We start from the raw sequence: 22,381 nt of genomic DNA on the forward strand, positions 1-22,381 counted from the left end.
CGACGTTGCTGGCATTTCATCGTCTCGGCCATGACTAGTGGCAGCAGCTTCAGCACGAGGTGGAAGTGGATCTTGATCTTTCCCTAATTTTGGAACCTCAACATTTTTGTTCTCCATATTTTAATAGGCACAACTAAAAGGCACCGCAGGTAAACAATGGAGATGGATGGATACTAGTATACAATTATGGATGGACTGCCGAGTGCCGACACAGAGGTAGCTACAGCCGTGGACTACCGTACTGTACTGTGTCTGCTGCTAATATAGACTGGTTGATAATGAGATGTAGTATGTATAAAGAAGAAAGAAAAAAAAACCAGGGGTAGGTGGTATACAATTATGGATGGACTGCCGAGTGCCGACACAGAGGTAGCTACAGCCGTGGACTACCGTACTGTACTGTGTCTGCTGCTAATATAGACTGGATGATAATGAGATGTAGTATGTATAAAGAAGAAAGAAAAAAAAACCACGGGTAGGTGGTATACAATTATGGATGGACTGCCGAGTGCTGACACAGAGGTAGCTACAGCCGTGGACTACCGTACTGTACTGTGTCTGCTGCTAATATAGACTGGTTGATAATGAGATGTAGTATGTATAAAGAAGAAAGAAAAAAAAAACCACGGGTAGGTGGTATACAATTATGGATGGACTGCCGAGTGCCGACACAGAGGTAGCTACAGCCGTGGACTACCGTACTGTACTGTGTCTGCTGCTAATATAGACTGGATGATAATGAGATGTAGTATGTATAAAGAAGAAAGAAAAAAAAACCACGGGTAGGTGGTATACAATTATGGATGGACTGCCGAGTGCCGACACAGAGGTAGCTATAGCCGTGGACTACCGTACTGTACTGTGTCTGCTGCTAATATAGACTGGATGATAATGAGATGTAGTATGTATAAAGAAGAAAGAAAAAAAAAACCACGGGTAGGTGGTATACAATTATGGATGGACTGCCGAGTGCCGACACAGAGGTAGCTACAGCCGTGGACTACCGTACTGTACTGTGTCTGCTGCTAATATAGACTGGTTGATAATGAGATGTAGTATGTATAAAGAAGAAAGAAAAAAAAACCACGGGTAGGTGGTATACAATTATGGATGGACTGCCGAGTGCCGACACAGAGGTAGCTACAGCCGTGGACTACCGTACTTTACTGTGTCTGCTGCTAATATAGACTGGATGATAATGAGATGTAGTATGTATAAAGAAGAAAGAAAAAAAAAACCACGGGTAGGTGGTATACAATTATGGATGGACTGCCGAGTGCCGACACAGAGGTAGCTACAGCCGTGAACTACCGTACTGTGTCTGCTGCTAATATAGACTGGTTGATAATGAGATGTAGTATGTATAAAGAAGAAAGAAAAAAAAAACCACGGGTAGGTGGTATACAATTATGGATGGACTGCCGAGTGCCGACACAGAGGTAGCTACAGCCGTGGACTACCGTACTGTACTGTGTCTGCTGCTAATATAGACTGGTTGATAATGAGATGTAGTATGTATAAAGAAGAAAGAAAAAAAAAACCACGGGTAGGTGGTATACAATTATGGATGGACTGCCGAGTGCCGACACAGAGATAGCTACAGCCGTGGACTACCGTACTGTACTGTGTCTGCTGCTAATATAGACTGGATGATAATGAGATGTAGTATGTATAAAGAAGAAAAAAAAAAACACGGGTAGGTGGTATACAATTATGGATGGACTGCCGAGTGCCGACACAGAGGTAGCTACAGCCGTGGACTACCGTACTGTACTGTGTCTGCTGCTAATATAGACTGGATGATAATGAGATGTAGTATGTATAAAGAAGAAAGAAAAAAAAAACCACGGGTAGGTGGTATACTATTATGGATGGACTGCCGAGTGCCGACACAGAGGTAGCTACAGCCGTGAACTACCGTACTGTGTCTGCTGCTAGTATAGACTGGATGATAAATAATGATATAAAAAATATATATATATCACTACTGCAGCCGGACAGGTATATATTATATAATGACGGACCTGCTGGAGTGGACACTGTCTGTCAGCAGAATTAGTTTTTTAATTTTTATAGAATAAAAAAACACCACACAAGTCACACGACGAGTGTACTTTTTCAGGCAGACATTCAATCACAATATACTATACTGGTGGTCAGTGTGGTCAGGTCACTGGTCACAGTGGTCAGTGGTCAGTCACACTGGCAGTGGCACTCTGGCAGCAAAAGTGTGCACTGTTTAATATGTACTCCTGGCTCCTGCTATAACCTATAACTGCTCCCCAGTCTCCCCCACAATTAAGCTGTGTGAGCACAGTCAGATATTATACATAGATGATGCAGCACACTGGGCTGAGCACAGATATGGTATGTGAGTGTGACTGAGTCACTGTGTATCGTTTTTTTCAGGCAGAGAACAAGAACAGAACGGATTATTAAATAATAATAAATTATAAAACTGCACTGGTGGTCAGGTCACTGGTCATCAGTCACTAGTATAACTCCTCCTAAGCTCCAGTAAGTAAATGAAGTGTCTCACTCTCCTATCTATTTTAATTTCTAAACGGAGAGGACGCCAGCCACGTTCTCTCCCTATCAATCTCAATGCACGTGTGAAAATGGCCGCGACGCGCGGCTCCTTATATAGAATCCGAGTCTCGCGATAGAATCCGAGCCTCGCGAGAATCCGACAGCGTGATGATGACGTTCGGGCGCGCTCGGGTTAACCGAGCAAGGCTGGAAGATCCGAGTCGCTCGGACCCGTGTAAAAAAACATGAAGTTCGGGCGGGTTCGGATTCAGAGAAACCGAACCCGCTCATCTCTAATGTGCTCCCTCCCTATACTGTGCTGTATGTAGTGTGTGCTCCCTCCCTGTACTGTGCTGTATATAGTGTGTGCTCCCCCTCCCTGTACAGTGCTGTATGTAGTGTGTGCTCCCTCCCTGTACTGTGCTGTATGTAGTGTGTGCTCCCCCTCCCTGTACTGTGCTGTATGTAGTGTGTGCTCCCCCTCCCCGTACTGTGCTGTATGTAGTGTGTGCTCCCTCCCTGTACTGTGCTGTATGTAGTGTGTGCTCCCCCTCCCTGTACTGTGCTGTATGTAGTGTGTGCTCCCTCCCTGTACTGTGCTGTATGTAGTGTGTGCTCCCCCTCCCTATACTGTGCTGTATGTAGTGTGTGCTCCCTCCCTATACTGTGCTGCATGTAGTGTGTGCTCCCTCCCTGTACTGTGCTGTATATAGTGTGTGCTCCCCCTCCCTGTACAGTGCTGTATGTAGTGTGTGCTCCCTCCCTGTACTGTGCTGTATATAGTGTGTGCTCCCCCTCCCTGTACAGTGCTGTATGTAGTGTGTGCTCCCTCCCTGTACTGTGCTGTATGTAGTGTGTGCTCCCCCTCCCTGTACAGTGCTGTATGTAGTGTGTGCTCCCTCCCTGTACTGTGCTGTATGTAGTGTGTGCTCCCCCTCGCTGTATTGTCCTGTATGTAGTGTGTGCTCCCTCCCTGTATTGTGCTGTATGTAGTGTGTGCTCCCTCCCTGTACTGTGCTGTATGTAGTGTGTGCTCCCCTCCCTGTATTGTGCTGGATGTAGTGTGTGCTCCCTCCCTGTACTTTGAAACATATAAGGTTAAAAAATGGGGTTTGTAGAAGGAAAAAATAAGATTTTACTCACCGGTAAATCTATTTCTCGTAGTCCGTAGTGGATGCTGGGAACTCCGTAAGGACCATGGGGAATAGCGGCTCCGCAGGAGACTGGGCACAACTAAAGAAAGCTTTAGGTCACCTGGTGTGCACTGGCTCCTCCCACTATGACCCTCCTCCAAGCCTCAGTTAGGACAGTGTGCCCGGACGAGCTGACATAATAAGGAAGGATTTTGAATCCCGGGTAAGACTCATACCAGCCACACCAATCACACCGTATAACTCGTGATACTATACCCAGTTAACAGTATGAAATATAACTGAGCCTCTCAACAGATGGCTCAACAATAACCCTTTAGTTAGGCAATAACTATATACAAGTATTGCAGACAATCCGCACTTGGGATGGGCGCCCAGCATCCACTACGGACTACGAGAAATAGATTTACCGGTGAGTAAAATCTTATTTTCTCTGACGTCCTAGTGGATGCTGGGAACTCCGTAAGGACCATGGGGATTATACCAAAGCTCCCAAACGGGCGGGAGAGTGCGGATGACTCTGCAGCACCGAATGAGAGAACTCCAGGTCCTCCTCAGCCAGGGTATCAATTTTGTAGAATTTAGCAAACGTGTTTGCCCCTGACCAAGTTGCATCTCGGCGAAGTTGGAAAGCCGAGACTCCTCGGGCAGCTGCCCAAGATGAGCCCACCTTCCTTGTGGAATGGGCTTTTACAGATTTTGGCTGCGGTAGTCCAGCTGCAGAATGCGCCAGCTGAATTGTGCTACAAATCCAGCGAGCAATAGTCTGCTTAGAAGCAGGAGCACCCAGTTTGCTGGGTGCATACAGGATAAACAGCGAGTCAGTTCTCCTGACTCTAGCCGTCCTGGAAACATAACTTTTCAAGGCCCTGACTACGTCCAGTAACTCGGAATCCTCCAAGTCCCTAGTAGCCGCAGGCACTACAATTGGAAAATCAGATAAGGACTTTTATATGACAAGCCGCCAATTCTGATACACGCCTGGCCGAAGCCAAGGCCAATAACATGACCACTTTCCGCGTGAGATATTTTAGATCCACGGTTTTTAGTGGCTCACACCAATGTGATTTTAAGAAACTCAACACCACGTTGAGAACCCAAGGTGCCACTGGAGGCACAACCGGGGGCTGAATATGCAGCACTCCTTTTACAATGTCTGAACTTCAGGTACTGAAGCTAGTTCTTTCTGGAAGAAAATCGACAGAGCCGAGATCTGTACCTTAATGGAGCCTAATTTTAGGCCCATAGACACTCCTGCTTGTAGGAAATGCAGAAATCGACCTAGTTGAAATTCCTCTGTTGGGGCCTTTTTTGGCCTTACACCAAGCAACATATTTTCGCCATATGCGGTGATAATGTTTTGCAGTTACATCTTTCCTGGCTTGAATCAGCGTAGGAATGACTTCCTCCGGAATGCCCTTTTCCTTTAGGATCCGGCGTTCAACCGCCATGCCGTCAAAACGTAGCCGCGGTAAGTCTTGGAACAGACAGGGCCCCTGCTGCCGCAGGTCCTGTCTGAGCGGCAGAGGCCATGGGTCCTCTGATATAATTTCTTGAAGTTCTGGGTACCAAGCTCTTCTTGGCCAATCCGGAACCACGAGTATCGTTCTTACTCCTCGCCTTCCTATTATTCTCAGTACCTTTTGTATGAGAGGCAGAGGGGGGAACACATAAACCGACTGGTACACCCACGGTGTTACCAGAGCGTCCACAGCTATCGCCTGAGGGTCCTTTGACCTGGCGCAATATCTTTTATAGCTTTTTGTTGAGGCGGGACGCCATCATGTCCACCTGTGGCCTTTCCCAATGGTGTACAATCCTTTGGAAGACTTCTGGATGAAATCCCCACTCTCCCGGGTGGAGGTCGTGTCTGCTGAGAAGATCTGCTTCCCAGTCGTCCACTCCGGGAATGAACACTGCTGACAGTGTTAACACATGATTTTCCGCCCATCGGAGAATCCTTGTGGCTTCTGCCATCGCCATCCTGCTTCTTGTGCCGCCCCGTTGGTTTACATGGGCGACTGCCGTGATGTTGTCTGATTGGATCAGTACCGGCTGGTTTTGAAGCAGAGGCCTTGCCTGACTCAGGGCATTGTAAATGGCCCTCAGTTCCAGAATATTTATGTGTAGGGAAGTCACCTGACTTGACCAAAGTCCCTGGAAGTTTCTTCCCTGTGTGACTGCCCCCCAGCCTCAAAGACTGGCATCCATGGTCACTAGGACCTAGTCCTGTATGCCAAACCTGCGGCCCTCTTGAAGATGGGCACTCTGCAGCCACCACAGTAGAGATACCCTGGTCCTTGAAGACAGGGTTATCAGCCGATGCATCTGAAGCTGTGATCCGGACCACTTGTCCAACAGGTCCCACTGAAAAGTTCTTGCATGGAACCTGCCGAATGGGATTGCTTCGTAGGAAGCTACCATTTTTCCCAGGACTCGCGTGCAATGATGCACCGATACCTGTTTTGGCTTCAGGAGGTCTCTGACTAGAGATGACAGCTCCTTGGCTTTCTCCTCCGGGAGAAACACTTATTTCTGTTCTGTATCCAGAACCATCCCCAGGAACAGTAGACGTGTCGTAGGAACCAGCTGTGACTTTGGACTGTTTAGAATCCAACCGTGCTGTTGTAGCACTTTCCAAAATAGTGCTACCCCGACTAGCAACTGCTCCTTGGACCTTGCCCTTATAAGGAGATTGTCCAAGTACGGGATAATTAAAACTCCCTTTTCTCGAAGGAGTATCATCATTTCGGCCATTACCTTGGTAAACACCCTCGGTGCCATGTACAGTCCAAACGGCAGTGTCTGGACTTGGTAATGGTAATCCTGTACCACAAATCTGAGGTACTCCTGGCGAGGATGGTAAATGGGGACATGCAGGTAAGCATCCTTGATGTCCCGGGATCCCAAGTAATCCCCCTCGTCCAGGCTTGCAATAACCGGCCTGAGCGATTCCATCTTGAACTTTAATTTTTTTTTTATGTATGTGTTCAAGGATTTTAATATAAAATGGGTCACACCGAACCATGCGGTTTCGGTACCCCAAACCGTGTGGAATAGTAACCCCGTCCTTGTTGAAGTAGGGGCACCTTGAGTATTACCTGCTAGGAATACAGCTTATTAATTGCCTCTAGCGCAGCCTCCCTGCCTGAGGGAGTTGTCGGCGAGGCATATTTGAGGAAACGGCGGGGGGGAGACATCTCGAATTCCAGCTTGTACCCCTGAAATACTACTTGAATGAAACAGGGATCCACCTGTGAGCGAGCCCACTGATCGCTGAAATTTTTGAGACGGCCCCCCACCGTACCTGGCTACACCTGTGGTGCCCCCGCGTCATGCTGTGGACTCAGAGGAAGCGAGAGAAGAATTTTGATTCTGGGAACAGGCTGACTGGTGCAGCTTTTTCCCTCTTTCCATGTCTCTGTACAGAAAGGAAGCGCCTTTGACCCGCTTGCTTTTCTGAAGCCGAAATGACTGTACCTGATAATACAGTGCTTTCTTAGTCTGTGAGGAAACCTGAAGTAATGGATACGAGGTCCCAGAGACCATCCCCAAATAATTCCTCACCCTTATAAGGCAGAATCTCTATGCGCCTTTTAAAGTCAGCATCACCTGTCCAGTGACAGGTCTCTAATACCCTCCTGACAGAATGGACATTACATTCATTTTGGATGCCAGCCGGCAAAATATCCCTCTGTGCATCCCTCATATATAAGACGACGTCTTTAATATGTTCTCATGTTTGACAGGGTCACCGACCACGCTGCAGCAGCACGATCTGCAGGTCTCAGTCTAGTACCTGAGTGTGTACATACAGACTTCAGGATAGCCTCCTGTTTTTTATCAACAGGTACCTTCAAAGTGGCCGTTCCTAAAACGGCAGTGCCACCTTTTTTGACAACCGTGTGAGCGCCTTATCCACCCTAGGGGATATCTCCCAGCGTAACTTATCCTCTGGCGGGAAAGGGTACGCCATCAGTAACTTTTTAGAAATTACCAGTTTCTTATCGGGGGGAACCAACGCTTTTCACACACTTCATTCATTCATCTGATGGGGGAACAAAACACTGCCTGCTTTTTCTCCCCAAACATAAAACCCTTTTTTAGTGGTACTTGGGTTAATGTCAGAAATGTGTAACACATTTTTTATTGCCGGGATCAAGTCACGGATGTTCCTAGTGGATTGTGTATATGTCTCAACCTTGTCGACACTGGAGTCAGACTCCGTGTCGACATCTGTGTCTGCCATCTGAGTGAGCGGGCGTTTTTGAGCCCCTGATGGCCTTTGAGACGCCTGGGCAGGCGCGGACTGAGAAGCCGGCTGTCCCACAGCTGTTACGTCATCCACCCTTTTATGTAAGGAGTTGACACTGTCGGTTAATACCTTTCACCTAACCATCCACTCTGGTGTCGGCCCCACAGGGGGCGACATCACATTTATCGGCATCTGCTCCGTCACCATATAAGCCTCCTCATTAAACATGTCGACACAGCTGTACCGACACACCGCACACACACAGGGAATGCTCTGACCGAGGACAGGACCCCACAAAGCCCTTTGGGGAGACAGAGAGAGAGTATGCCAGCACACACCAGAGCGCTATATAATGTGGGGATTAACACTATAACTGAGTAAAATTTCCCCAATAGCTGCTTGTATATATAATATTGCGCCTAAATTTAGTGCCCCCCCCTCTCTTTTTAACCCTTTGAGCCTGAAAACTACAGGGGAGAGCCTGGGGAGCTTTCTTCCAGCTGCACTGTGAAGAGAAAATGGCGCCAGTGTGTCTGAGGGAGATAGCTCCGCCCCTTTTTCGCTGACTTTTCTCCCGCTTTTTTCTGGATTCTGGCAGGGGTATTTACCACATATATAGCCTCTGGGGCTATATATTGTGGTATTTTTGCCAGCCAAGGTGTTTTTATTGCTGCTCAGGGCGCCCCCCCCCAAGCGCCCTGCACCCTCAGTGACCGGAGTGTGAAGTGTGTATGAGGAGCAATGGCGCACAGCTGCAGTGCTGTGCGCTACCTTGGTGAAGACTGATGTCTTCTGCCGCCGATTTTCCGGACCTCTTCTTGCTTCTGGCTCTGTAAGGGGGACGGCGGCGCGGCTCCGGGACCGAACACCAAGGCTGGGCCTGCGGTCGATCCCTCTGGAGCTAATGGTGTCCAGTAGCCTAAGAAGCCCAAGCTGGCTGCAAGCAGGCAGGTTCGCTTCTTCTCCCCTTAGTCCCTCGCTGCAGTGAGCCTGTTGCCAGCAGGTCTCACTGAAAATAAAAAACCTAATTCTATACTTTCTTTTTAGAAGCTCAGGAGAGCCCCTAGTGTGCATCCAACCTCGGCCGGGCACAAAATCTAACTGAGGCTTGGAGGAGGGTCATAGTGGGAGGAGCCAGTGCACACCAGGTGACCTAAAGCTTTCTTTAGTTGTGCCCAGTCTCCTGCGGAGCCGCTATTCCCCATGGTCCTTACGGAGTTCCCAGCATCCACTAGGACGTCAGAGAAATCAATAAAATCAGAAGTAGATTAAAGGCATGACTGCAGTGTCAGGAGATACTGAAATTGGGCATATCAGTCCTTGTATATTCAGACGTACAGTTGTACATCAGGGAAGGGCATCGTAGCAGCATATGCATAAAGTCGCAGGTAAACATTAGCATAACGTAAAGCAAACTGTGTCTATCTCAGAATCAGGACCTCTGAGGAGTGACCCCGACCTATTGATAGGCCCCTCCCCCTCAACAGACTCCACCCCCATTAAGGCTGCTTTCATAAATTTCCCGGGCTGATTTTTGATCCCAATCCTCCCCTGTAGGTGTCAGTGTGTGTATTAGAGATGAGCGGGTTCGGTTTCTCTGAATCCGAACCCGCACGAACTTCATGTTTTTTTTCACGGGTCCGAGCGACTCGGATCTTCCCGCCTTGCTCGGTTAACCCGAGCGCGCCCGAACGTCATCATGACGCTGTCGGATTCTCGCGAGACTCGGATTCTATATAAGGAGCCGCGCGTCGCCGCCATTTTCACACGTGCATTGAGATTGATAGGGAGAGGACGTGGCTGGCGTCCTCTCCATTTAGATTAGAAGAGAGAGAGAGAGAGATTGACCTGATTTACTGGAGCTTAGGAGTACTGTAGAACTGTAGAGAGTGCAGAGTTTACTAGTGACTGACCACAGTGACCACCAGACAGTGCAGTTTTATTTAATATATCCGTTCTCTGCCTGAAAAAAACGATACACAGTGACTCAGTCACATACCATATCTGTGTGCACTGCTCAGCCCAGTGTGCTGCATCATCTACAGTATGTATATATCTGACTGTGCTCAGCTCACACATCTTATAATTGTGGGGGAGACTGGGGAGCACTGCAGTGCCAGTTATAGGTTATAGCAGGAGCCAGGAGTACATATTATTATTAAAATTAAACAGTGCACACTTTTGCTGCAGGAGTGCCACTGCCAGTGTGACTGACCAGTGACCTGACCACACTGACCACCAGTATAGTTAGTAGTATAGTATACTATATTGTGATTGCCTAAAAAAGTTAAACACTCGTCGTGTGACTTCACTTGTGTGGTGTTTTTTTTTTTATTCTATAAAAAACTCATTCTGCTGACAGACAGTGTCCAGCAGGTCCATCATTATATAATATATACCTGTCCGGCTGCAGTAGTGATATATATATATTTTTTATATCATTATTTATCATCCAGTCGCAGCAGACACAGTACGGTAGTTCACGGCTGTAGCTACCTCTGTGTCGGCACTCGGCAGTCCGTCCATAATTGTATACCACCTACCCGTGGTTTTTTTTTCTTTCTTCTTTATACATACATACTACTACTACATCTCTTTATCAACCAGTCTATATTAGCAGCAGACACAGTACAGTACGGTAGTCCACGGCTGTAGCTACCTCTGTGTCGGCACTCGGCAGTCCGTCCATAATTGTATACCACCTACCCGTGGTTTTTTTTTCTTTCTTCTTTATACATACATACTACTACTACTACATCTCTTTATCAACCAGTCTATATTAGCAGCAGACACAGTACAGTACGGTAGTCCACGGCTGTAGCTACCTCTGTGTCGGCACTGGGCAGTCCGTCCATAATTGTATACCACCTACCCGTGGTTTTTTTTCTTTCTTCTTTATACATACATACTACTACTACATCTCTTTATCAACCAGTCTATATTAGCAGCAGACACAGTACAGTACAGTAGTCCACGGCTGTAGCTACCTCTGTGTCGGCACTGGGCAGTCCGTCCATAATTGTATACCACCTACCCGTGGTTTTTTTTTCTTTCTTCTTTATACATACATACTACTACTACTACATCTCTTTATCAACCAGTCTATATTAGCAGCAGACACAGTACAGTACGGTAGTCCACGGCTGTAGCTACCTCTGTGTCGGCACTGGGCAGTCCGTCCATAATTGTATACCACCTACCCGTGGTTTTTTTTTCTTTCTTCTTTATACCTACATACTACTACTACATCTCTTTATCAACCAGTCTATATTAGCAGCAGACACAGTACAGTACGGTAGTCCACGGCTGTAGCTACCTCTGTGTCGGCACTCGGCAGTCCGTCCATAATTGTATACCACCTACCCGTGGTTTTTTTTTCTTTCTTCTTTATACATACATACTACTACTACATCTCTTTATCAACCAGTCTAAATTAGCAGCAGACACAGTACAGTACGGTAGTCCACGGCTGTAGCTACCTCTGTGTCGGCACTGGGCAGTCCGTCCATAATTGTATACCACCTACCCGTGGTTTTTCTTTCTTTCTTCTTTATACATACATACTACTACTACATCTCTTTATCAACCAGTCTATATTAGCAGCAGACACAGTACAGTATGGTAGTCCATGGCTGTAGCTACCTCTGTGTCGGCACTCGGCAGTCCGTCCATAATTGTATACCACCTACCCGTGGGTTTTTTTTCTTTCTTCTTTATACATACATACTACTACTACATCTCTTTATCAACCAGTCTATATTAGCAGCAGACACAGTACAGTACGGTAGTCCACGGCTGTAGCTACCTCTGTGTCGGCACTCGGCAGTCCATCCATAATTGTATACTAGTATCCATCCATCTCCATTGTTTACCTGAGGTGCCTTTTAGTTGTGCCTATTAAAATATGGAGAACAAAAATGTTGAGGTTCCAAAATTAGGGAAAGATCAAGATCCACTTCCACCTCATGCTGAAGCTGCTGCCACTAGTCATGGCCGAGACGATGAAATGCCAGCAACGTCGTCTGCCAAGGCCGATGCCCAATGTCATAGTACAGAGCATGTCAAATCCAAAACACCAAATATCAGTAAAAAAAGGACTCCAAAACCTAAAATAAAATTGTCGGAGGAGAAGCGTAAACTTGCCAATATGCCATTTACCACACGGAGTGGCAAGGAACGGCTGAGGCCCTGGCCTATGTTCATGGCTAGTGGTTCAGCTTCACATGAGGATGGAGGCACTCAGCCTCTCGCTAGAAAAATGAAAAGACTCAAGCTGGCAAAAGCAGTAGCACCGCAAAGAACTGTGCGTTCTTCGAAATCCCAAATCCACAAGGAGAGTCCAATTGTGTCGGTTGCGATGCCTGACCTTCCCAACACTGGACGTGAAGAGCATGCGCCTTCCACCATTTGCACGCCCCCTGCAAGTGCTGGAAGGAGCACCCGCAGTCCAGTTCCTGATAGTCAGATTGAAGATGTCAGTGTTGAAGTACACCAGGATGAGGAGGATATGGGTGTTGCTGGCGCTGGGGAGGAAATTGACCAGGAGGATTCTGATGGTGAGGTGGTTTGTTTAAGTCAGGCACCCGGGGAGACACCTGTTGTCTGTGGGAGGAATAGGGCCGTTGACATGCCTGGTGAAAATACCAAAAAAATCAGCTCTTCGGTGTGGAAGTATTTCACCAGAAATGCGGACAACAGGTGTCAAGCCGTGTGTTCCCTTTGTCAAGCTGTAATAAGTAGGGGTAAGGACGTTAACCACCTCGGAACATCCTCCCTTATACGTCACCTGCAGCGCATTCATAATAAGTCAGTGACAAGTTCAAAAACTTGGGCCGACAGCGGAAGCAGTCCACTGACCAGTAAATCCCTTCCTCTTGTAACCAAGCTCACGCAAACCACCCCACCAACTCCCTCAGTGTCAATTTCCTCCTTCCCCAGGAATGCCAATAGTCCTGCAGGCCATGTCACTGGCAATTCTGACGAGTCCTCTCCTGCCTGGGATTCCTCCGATGCATCCTTGCGTGTAACGCCTACTGCTGCTGGCGCTGCTGTTGTTGCTGCTGGGAGTCGATGGTCATCCCAGAGGGGAAGTCGTAAGCCCACTTGTACTACTTCCAGTAAGCAATTGACTGTCCAACAGTCCTTTGCGAGGAAGATGAAATATCACAGCAGTCATCCTGTTGCAAAGCGGATAACTGAGTCCTTGACAACTATGTTGGTGTTAGACGTGCGTCCGGTATCCGCCGTTAGTTCACAGGGAACTAGACAATTTATTGAGGCAGTGTGCCCCCGTTACCAAATACCATCTAGGTTCCACTTCTGTAGGCAGGCGATACCGAGAATGTACACGGACGTCAGAAAAAGACTCACCAGTGTCCTGAAAAATGCAGTTGTACCCAATGTCCACTTAACCACGGACATGTGGACAAGTGGAGCAGGGCAGGGTCAGGACTATATGACTGTGACAGCCCACTGGGTAGATGTATGGACTCCCGCCGCAAGAACAGCAGCGGCGGCACCAGTAGCAGCATCTCGCAAACGCCAACTCTTTCCTAGGCAGGCTACGCTTTGTATCACCGCTTTCCAGAATATGCACACAGCTGAAAACCTCTTACGGCAACTGAGGAAGATCATCGCAGAATGGCTTACCCCAATTGGACTCTCCTGTGGATTTGTGGCATCGGACAACGCCAGCAATATTGTGTGTGCATTAAATATGGGCAAATTCCAGCACGTCCCATGTTTTGCACATACCTTGAATTTGGTGGTGCAGAATTTTTTAAAAAACGACAGGGGCGTGCAAGAGATGCTGTCGGTGGCCAGAAGAATTGCGGGACACTTTCGGCGTACAGGCACCACGTACAGAAGACTGGAGCACCACCAAAAACTACTGAACCTGCCCTGCCATCATCTGAAGCAAGAAGTGGTAACGAGGTGGAATTCAACCCTCTATATGCTTCAGAGGTTGGAGGAGCAGCAAAAGGCCATTCAAGCCTATATAATTGAGCACGATATAGGAGGTGGAATGCACCTGTCTCAAGCGCAGTGGAGAATGATTTCAACGTTGTGCAAGGTTCTGATGCCCTTTGAACTTGCCACACGTGAAGTCAGTTCAGACACTGCCAGCCTGAGTCAGGTCATTCCCCTCATCAGGCTTTTGCAGAAGAAGCTGGAGGCATTGAAGAAGGAGCTAAAAGGGAGCGATTCCGCTAGGCATGTGGGACTTGTGGATACAGCCCTTAATTCGCTTAACAAGGATTCACGGGTGGTCAATCTGTTGAAATCAGAGCACTACATTTTGGCCACCGTGCTCGATCCTAGATTTAAAACCTACCTTGGATCTCTCTTTCCGGCAGACACAAGTCTGCTGGGGTGCAAAGACCTGCTGGTGACAAAATTGTCAAGTCAAGCGGAACGCGACCTGTCAACATCTCCTCCTTCACATTCTCCCGCAACTGGGGGTGCGAGGAAAAGGCTCAGAATTCCGAGCCCACCCGCTGGCGGTGATGCAGGGCAGTCTGGAGCGACTGCTGATGCTGACATCTGGTCCGGACTGAAGGACCTGACAACGATTACGGACATGTCGTCTACTGTCACTGCATATGATTCTCTCAACATTGAAAGAATGGTGGAGGATTATATGAGTGACCGCATCCAAGTAGGCACGTCACACAGTCCGTACTTATACTGGCAGGAAAAAGAGGCAATTTGGAGGCCCTTGCACAAACTGGCTTTATTCTACCTAAGTTGCCCTCCCACAAGTGTGTACTCCGAAAGAGTGTTTAGTGCCGCCGCTCACCTTGTCAGCAATCGGCGTACAAGGTTACATCCAGAAAATGTGGAGAAGATGATGTTCATTAAAATGAATTATAATCAATTCCTCCGCGGAGACATTGACCAGCAGCAATTGCCTCCACAAAGTACACAGGGAGCTGAGATGGTGGATTCCAGTGGGGACGAATTGATAATCTGTGAGGAGGGGGATGTACACGGTGATATATCGGAGGATGATGATGAGGTGGACATCTTGCCTCTGTAGAGCCAGTTTGTGCAAGGAGAGATTAATTGCTTCTTTTTTGGTGGGGGTCCAAACCAACCCGTCATATCAGTCACAGTCGTGTGGCAGACCCTGTCACTGAAATGATGGGTTGGTTAAAGTGTGCATGTCCTGTTTATACAACATAAGGGTGGGTGGGAGGGCCCAAGGACAATTCCATCTTGCACCTCTTTTTTCTTTTATTTTTCTTTGCGTCATGTGCTGTTTGGGGAGGGTTTTTTGGAAGGGACATCCTGCGTGACACTGCAGTGCCACTCCTAGATGGGCCCGGTGTTTGTGTCGGCCACTAGGGTCGCTAATCTTACTCACACAGCTACCTCATTGCGCCTCTTTTTTTATTTGCGTCATGTGCTGTTTGGGGAGGGTTTTTTGGAAGGGACATCCTGCGTGACACTGCAGTGCCACTCCTAGATGGGCCAGGTGTTTGTGTCGGGCACTTGGGTCGCTGAGCTTAGTCACACAGCTACCTCATTGCACCTCTTTTTTTCTTTGCGTCATGTGCTGTTTGGGGAGTGTTTTTTGGAAGGGCCATCCTGCGTGACACTGCAGTGCCACTCCTAGATGGGCCAGGTGTTTGTGTCGGCCACTAGGGTCGCTTAGCTTAGTCATCCAGCGACCTCGGTGCAAATTTTAGGACTAAAAATAATATTGTGAGGTGTGAGGTATTCAGAATAGACTGAAAATGAGTGGAAATTATGGTTTTTGAGGTTAATAATAATATGGGATCAAAATGACCCCCAAATTCTATGATTTAAGCTGTTTTTTAGGGTTTTTTGAAAAAAACACCCGAATCCAAAACACACCCGAATCCGACAAAAAAAATTCGGTGAGGTTTTGCCAAAACGCGGTCGAACCCAAAACACGGCCGCGGAACCGAACCCAAAACCAAAACACAAAACCCGAAAAATTTCAGGCGCTCATCTCTAGTGTGTATGTCAGTGTATTTATAGGTGTCAGTGTGTGTATGTCAGTGTATGTCGGTGTGTATGTTTTATACACAATAGCAGCCCCAACAGGTTATTATTACAGACATTACACACACACACACACACACACACACACACACACACACACACACACACACACACACACACACACACACACATCCACATAATAAACAGACATGATACATACATCACACAGTACATGATACATACATGACACACACAGTACATGAAACATACATGATGCAAACACATGAGACAGACCTAGGCTGGTGATGAGGCAGCTGGATCCCAGACAGTGCATCAGGGGCTCTCTCCAGTGTCCAGACGTAGTTTGGCAGCGACCATCCCCAGCTTGTCTATCCTTATCCAGGCCACCAAGAAGCTGGTCTCGTTCCCCAGCAGCAGGGCTACAGTGTCGTCGGGGTGGAGGCTGGCCGGGGAGAGCGACGCCGTAGCCCAGGATCTTAGCACACCCAGCAGCTGGTAATTAAGCCCAGGCGGCTGCGGAGCTGAGGTTAAAAGTTTACCGGGAAGGAGAGTGCACCCTGTCCTTCCAGCGACACACACACTGGACGGGCCAGCATCATGAACCGCAGCGGCCGCATACATAATAAAACACCCCCATTGCAGGAACACTGTCCCCGCGGCAGAGGCTAGATGGGGAGCGCGACACTGCAGCCCGTGAGCTCCGCATGTCCAGCAGACAGTATGTCCAGGCTGCTGCAGCGTTACAGCTAGAGGAGGCCCGGGAGTAAAAGCAGCTCCTGCCCATCCACCGCCGCACACTCTGGTACAGCCAGGAGGCCCGCACCACACAATTTTGAGCCACAAAGACGCGGTCACAATAAAATGGACTTTAGGATACGACGCCCTGGTGCGTCCCCACTCTTCCGAGTCTGCCGTGGCACCCAGGGCACGACCCCTGGCCGCACCCCCCTAGTTACACCTCTGCTGGTGTACGGATAGGTCAACTCAGCAGCACTGGACTGGATGGACACTGGGGGGTCATTCCGAGTTGTTCGCTCGCAAGCTGCTTTTAGCAGCTTTGCACACGCTAACCCGCTGCCTACTGGGAGTGAATCTTAGCTTCTTAAAATTGCGAACGAAAGATTCGCAATGTTGCGATAAGACATCTCTGTGCAGTTTCTGAGTAACTCGAAACTTACTCTGCCAGTGCGATCAGTTCAGTGCTTGTCGTTCCTGGTTTGACGTCATAAACACACCCAGCGTTCGCCCAGACACTCCTCCGTTTCTCCAGCCACTCCCGCGTTTTTCCCAGAAACTGTAGCGTTTTTTCACACACACCCATAAAACGGCCAGTTTCCGCCCAGAAACACCCACTTCCTGTCAATCACAGTACGATCACCAGAACGAAGAAAAAGCCGTGAGTAAAATTCCTAACTGCATAGCAAATTTACTTGGCGCAGTCGCAGTGCGAACATTGTGCATGCGCACTAAGCGGAAAATCGCTGCGATGCAAAGAAATTTACCGAGCGAACAACTCTGAATGACCCCCACTGGACAGATAGGACAGATCAGCAGCACTGGAGTTAATGGACACTGGACAGATAGGTCAGCTCAGTAGCACTGGAATGGGTGGACACTGGACAGATGGGTGTAGTATGGTTTGCCGGTGGTCGGGGTCCCGGCGACCAGCATACTGGCGCTGGAATACCAACCGCCAGCATACCGACAGCTGGGCGAGCGCAAATGAGCCCCTTGTGGGCTTGCTGCGCTCACCATGCTGCGGGCACGGTGGTGTGCTATGTGCGCCACGCTATCTATTCTCCATCCAGGGGGGTCGTGGACCCCCAAGAGGGAGAAAATATGTCGGTATTCCAGCATAGTCGGGATTCCGGCACCGGTATGGTGGTCGCCGGGAGCCCGGCTGCAGGCAACCTGAAGACCACCCCTGGACAGATATATCAGCTCAACATAACTGGAGTGGATGAACACTGGATAGATAGTTCAGCCCAGCAGCACTGGAGTGGATGGACAGATAGGTCAGCATAGACCCGCATGTGTGAAATGGCGCCAAAATCACTGCTGCAAGAGACTTATATCAAATCCAAAACCCACGAGATCCGAAGCCAGGATGATGATGTTTTGCCTCATTGAAATCCGAGCCTGTTGGGAAAACACAAGCTGGGTCTCGGATTCCCTCATATTCCTGAAATTTGGGTGGGCTTGGTTTTCCAAAAACCAAGCAGTGTTAGTAACGGCCTTTTAATAAAATGAATAACCTTTAACTGCTAATCACTGGCATGTGTCATTATTTTAGTCAGAAGTAAGAAAGGGGATGTCATTTGGTAGTTTTGTTGGTTTAGAACAAACTATGCAAAAGTCATCAGCCCATATACGGCTTATTGGCAAATTGGCAAAATTATTGGAATTCATCTGACAAACAAAGTGCAAAATTCAGTCACCTCTCAATGAATCTGGGTCAAAAAAACTTGGTTGCATTTCAATATAGGGTTTTTATTTACTCCACATATGTAACCACCTCATGGAATAGTGTAAGTAAAAGAGGTTAATGCTTACTTTCTAAAAAATTTGGAAACTACAGGGTGATTCAAAAGTCGCAGTACACCCTTTGGTTTCAAAAACTGTGCAGGAAATGGGAAAACTGAATACTCCAGTAAGGTATGGGTTAGGCGGGCTATCTTTTAGAGTATGTACCAAACTTGGGTGCCATCTTGAAATTGGCCATCTTGAATCTAAGTCAGTTTTTTCAAATGGAAAGGGGGCCATCAGGGCTGGTTCTACACCTTGTGGTGCCCAGTGCGAAAGTTTCCACTGGCGCCCCCCCTGCCCCCCCCACGGCAAAACAGTTAGTGTGCGCCGGAGGCACATGTAAAAAATAGGGGCGTGGCTTCATAGGGGTGGTGGCGTGGCCACAGTTATGCCCCCAATAGCTGTGCCCCCAGATTTTCCCCAAGTAGTTGTGTCCCCAAGTTGATTTTCCCCAGTAGATTTTCCCCCTGTAGCTGTGCTCCCAGTAGCTGTACCCCTGTAGCTATGCCCCCAGTAGATTTGCCCCAATAGTTGCGCCCCCTGTTGCTTTGTCCCCAGTAGTTGTGCCCCCTGTTGCTGTGCCCCCTGTAGCTATGCCCCCAGTAGATTTGCCCCCTGTCCACTGCCTCCTGTTTCCTGACCGCTGCTGCTGCTGCTCCGTCTGGCCTCCCGCGGCGCCTCTCTATGGGAGAGACGTCATGATGTCTCTCCCATAGCAGCGCTGCACAGACACTAGAAGTCAATAATGACCTCTAGTGTCTGTCACTGGAGCCGGCTGCAGCGGACGCCCACACAGCCCACGGCGTCTGCTGCAGCCGGGGTGCGGGTAGGCGGCGGTGCCTGCGGGTTGACTGCGGCCTGGTGGCCTGCACCAAGAACCGCACCTGGGGGGCATGTGACATGTCAAACAACATCAGAATATGCTGGAACGTGTATTGCTACAAACAGATTTGAAATAGCCGTTATGGTTCAAAAGTAACAACACTTTTTTTGTTGCAGGTAACTGAAGATGGCTTTGACAAAAGAGGAGAGAATTGAGGTAATTTTTATGTCTGGAGAATGAAGTTTCCGTGTCATAGCTGCAGATTTTGACAACCGGCACGGTTTTTGAAACAAAAGGGTGTACTGCGACATTTGAATCACCCAGGGCTGTTTCTAGCCAATTTGGCTCCCAGTGCGAGATTTAAAAATGCGCCCCCCCATGACATAAAAAAATGTGCCCCCCCCCCCCCCACACACACACCTAGATGGAAAAAAAAAAACTTGGACGTGGTCTCATCTAAATGGGTGTGGCCTCATTTAAATGGGCATGGCCTCGTCTGAAAAGACTACCTCACAATACAGTTTTTGACCCTGCTCCAACAGATCACGACCACCACAGGAAAAAAAATTCTACCATATTAAGCCCCACACAGTAATGCCCCCTGCACCATATTATGCCACACACCGCAATGCCCTTGATACATTAAATCCCCACACTACGGCAGGCAAGAGTCCCCATTTCACACATTACGGCAGGTGTCCCCATTTTACACATTGAGGGATAGAGAGAGAGAGAATACTTAGAGGCGATTACCGCTCTTCGGCCCCAAGAAACGGCCCTGGAATCACCCTGTAGTAGTGTCTAAAAAAACTTGCATGATTTGTTTATATTTGCTCTTACTATAATATTTCTTTTAAATGTGTCTAGACAAAGCAAGGGTATTTGACTCTTCAATACTGCTTGATGATTTACCACTCAATATGACAACCAGTATTCCGGTCCCGTTATTCTTCGGGTCACTAGCTATTATGGCCACCTTATACTGTAGACTCACCCTCCATTTGTCTCTCCAGCGTCATCCCACCATGTGTCTATAGGGATGGTATCACGTGACCGCTGGTCACCATACCGACCTTGGGATCCCAGTAATCAGATGCCTCGCGAGGGGAGAGAGTTAAGTGCAATGAAGCCCCTTGTGGGCTCACTGTGCTTGCCACGTTGTGGGCTCGGTGGGCTTGCCATAGGTTCTATTTCCACTCTATGGGTGTCGTGGACACGCACGAGTGGGAACAGTCCCTGTTAGTCGGCATGCCAACTGTTGAGATTGTGATGGGGGCAGGCTGTAGTTGCCGGTATTGTGACCGGCGGTCTCCTGTTTCTTTAATTGACTTTCCATACATTGGTGTCCTAACATCACCACACAGTTCATCAGTGGTGCTCCCTCTTGCATACGCCCACTCCATCAGTGAGCTCTGTAGCACCCTCACCACCTGCACCGGTTCCACCTGGCATCCTCGACAGTTCACGAGCGCTCACGCTATCCAGCATCGCACCAACAACTTCAACTTCTAGTGTGTCATCTGCTGGCTTGTTCCTACTCATACCATCAATACTGAGGACAGCTGTACTTTACAGGACTTACCATCTCCAGGTTTTCCAAGACTATACGGTGTTATACCACCTCTAACAGCATCCTAAACATTGTTGCATTGGGAACTAAGATTCTATCATATTTACCATAATTCTGATTGCTGAGCATCTCTGTCTGTTGAACTGTCATTTTATCAGATGCACTGTGCTTAATAAATCCTCTGAACTTTTATACAGTTGTCTTGGTCACGCCTTCGCAGGGACGTGCAGTCAGGGGAGGCAGTGCCTCCCCTGTCATTAATGAGTAAAATAATACAAAGAAGATACTTATGACACATAAGTATCTTCTTTATTATTTTACCTATCATTAATGTGTGAAAATCAGTTTGGGAGGCACCGATCGTGGTGCCTCCCGTAGTGATTGGGAAAGGTATGGGGAGCGGGGGGGCGGGCGCGGGTGGGGCCTAGCAATGGGCAGGAAAAGCCCATTGAAATAACATGGGAAAGCGGCACCATTAGTGGTGCCGCTTTCCTACAGGGACGTGCTTTCAACCTATGAAAGCACGTCCCTGCGCCTTCGGGCATTTGTTCTCAAGGTGTCCTGCATGTCCAAGAACCCTATACTGCCACCTAGGTTCACGTACACCTCAGTGCCTACAACTGATTCTTCCTCTGGTCAGCCCCAGCCCTCAGTTGTGACACTCATGTAGTACACCAGACATCTCAAACATATGATTCAAATAGTAATAATCAGAAACTTTATAAATGATCAGAAGCAAAAAGAAAGAAAGGGAGAAAGTAAGCATGAGGAATAGAAATACAAGTGGAGGAAAATAGAGAGTATCCAGAAAAGAAAGTAAGAAAGAAGAAAAGACAGAAAGAAAAGACAGAAAGGTTCTCTCTTCCCACCTCCCCAGGGCCAAGCTTGCAAAAACTAGGTGTCACCTAGTGAGAGGACTTATAAGGGTTTGAATCTTTCTTTATACCCCAGCCAAGGATACCAGGTAGGTACTGTATTTTCAAACAATTTATGCAATGCAGGAACTTCATCTGGGTGAGGCACAATGAGAAAGTTAACACATTTTCATTGAAGTCAAACAAATATAAATCTTTTTTTTTTTTTCATCATGTGGTGTTTCAACAACTTCCACCACTAATGCGAATGGTATTTTTTGAGGCATTATTTTCTTAGGCAGTAACCTCATTAAAACAAAAGTATTCCATTCCCCAGATTGTACTACCCCACTGACCACTCTCTGTTAATACAGAACCTGTACCTATAATAGAGGCAGTTGTGGGGTAACAGATGGAGTTGCAGTAAAGATGATAACAAAGGAACAATCCATCTACTCGCTGCATTCAAAATATCCAATTTCTTCAAACAGGGGTCTATTTCTAATCTGAAACAAAAAGATGAAAAAATAAAGCTTGATTCCAGAAACCTGTGTGCCAAGAATCTCCACATGGTCCTCGTGGGTTGTTTCCAAGATTTGTCATTTGTTGATAGGGTGGTGAAAGTAGGATGGGTTAGGGTATTGAGAAGCATGAGAAGGTGAAACATTAATGAAGGCTAAC

This window comes from Pseudophryne corroboree, chromosome 3 (assembly GCF_028390025.1).
Source record: "Pseudophryne corroboree isolate aPseCor3 chromosome 3, aPseCor3.hap2, whole genome shotgun sequence".
Classification (NCBI taxonomy): Eukaryota; Metazoa; Chordata; class Amphibia; order Anura; family Myobatrachidae; genus Pseudophryne; species Pseudophryne corroboree.